This window comes from Monoraphidium neglectum (genome assembly GCF_000611645.1).
Source record: "Monoraphidium neglectum strain SAG 48.87 unplaced genomic scaffold scaffold04877, whole genome shotgun sequence".
NCBI lineage: Eukaryota > Viridiplantae > Chlorophyta > Chlorophyceae > Sphaeropleales > Selenastraceae > Monoraphidium > Monoraphidium neglectum.
The window spans coordinates 1-1652 of record NW_014008753.1 but is presented as its reverse complement, the minus strand read 5'-3'; positions in this window follow the sequence as shown (position 1 = coordinate 1652).

Sequence of the window (1652 nt, the reverse complement as noted above, 5' to 3'; positions counted from 1 at the left end):
CACACACACACACACTCTCTCTCTCTCTCTCTCTCTCTCTCTCTCTCTCTCTCTCTCCCTCACACACACACACACACATACACACACACACACACACACACACACACGCACACACACACACGCCTCTCCCTGCACAGTTCGAGGCCGCCTACTACATACGCAACTTCAAGGGCACGCGCCCGGGCGTGCTGTTCAGGGCGTACCCAGGACCCTGGCAGGTCAGCATATCACCGGGCAGGCAGGCGGCCAGGGCGGCTTGCCCATCTTTGAACTGCAAGCTGTCTGCAGTCTTCTGAGCCAACCTCTACCCTCCTCTCACCTCGACTCACACTCTCGTACACACTCACCCACCTAAACATATACAAGCGCGCGCACGACGCACGCACAAGCACATGCGCGCACACGTGCGCGCGCGTGCACACACACACTCACACGTGCACGCACACACGTATGCACACACACACACACACACATGCACACACGCACACATACACACACGCATGATCTTCTCTCGCACATCAACCAGGTGCTCCGGCGCAACCCCGTGGACGACTCTGACTTTGTGGTGGTATGGACGGGTGACTCGCGCCCCACCTTGAAAGAGGTGGCTATGGAAATCCTGCCCAACAGCTCGGGCGTGTCCAGAGCGTAGAGCTGATAGTTGGGTATTGCAGGTTGGGTGAGTGACGGCGTGCCGGTGGTTGGTGGCCCTGGGGTTGATTCTCGCTGCAGAAATTCAGACACATTCTTTTGCAAAACCAGGTGTTGGACTGGTACAGTTTGGTCGTTATGCAGGGTGCTGTACGCAGGGCGTATGGCTTGTTTGTCTGCGGTTTATTGAGTTTGCGTCTGATGCGGTGCGCATGCCTGGGCTTCTGTGTGTCGGGCTGTGCCACTGTATCTGTATTTGCCGCATCTCAAGGCAGTCCCCATACCGTCGTGCAGCGCTGTGTGTGTTGTCTGTATGTTGCACATGGCGATGGACCCTCCATCAGCTCCAGTAGTACCCGTGAGACAATTTTTCAGCAGGCAATGTAGATGTGTGCCCATCCTGCCACCAATGCACGTCTCTCAAGGCATGCAACTCTCGAGTTTGGCTGAAGTCTTGCCCTTCAGAGCTCCTTGAGGCTTGAGATCGCGCCTTGCATAACCTGCAGGAGTATGAGTAGCTGTAAGCATGCGAGCAGAGCTGACTGGACTGACACACATTGGGAACGCCGATGTACGCGGAGACCTGTCTCGAGCGCATTTGCAGCCGCTTCAACATTGCTGAGCCATGCAAGTGCGCTGCACACAATTGCGGCTGCCTGCAGTCAGCATGCAGGGGCCACTTGCGTCGCTCCACGTGGGCCTGGATCTCAACTGCAGCGCAGATAGAGGCGTTCATCCACGGGCTCGGCTTGCTGCGAGATGCGTTGCTGCTGTGGCGGCCAGCTGTCATCGCATAGGTCTGGCCCTTCCGACCCAGATGTATGCGGTGCGAGAGGAACTGGTTCTGGGCAAGACAGTGCGAAGGAGATCGCATCGCGCCTAATGAACCACCAGGTGACGCAAACATTGACTGCATGTCGACCCTTTGGTCGCTGCCTAATGGGCTGCCTTGCCGCACCGCCAGCCTGGGCAGCTGCGGAGCAGCGGCAGCAGCACCCCCC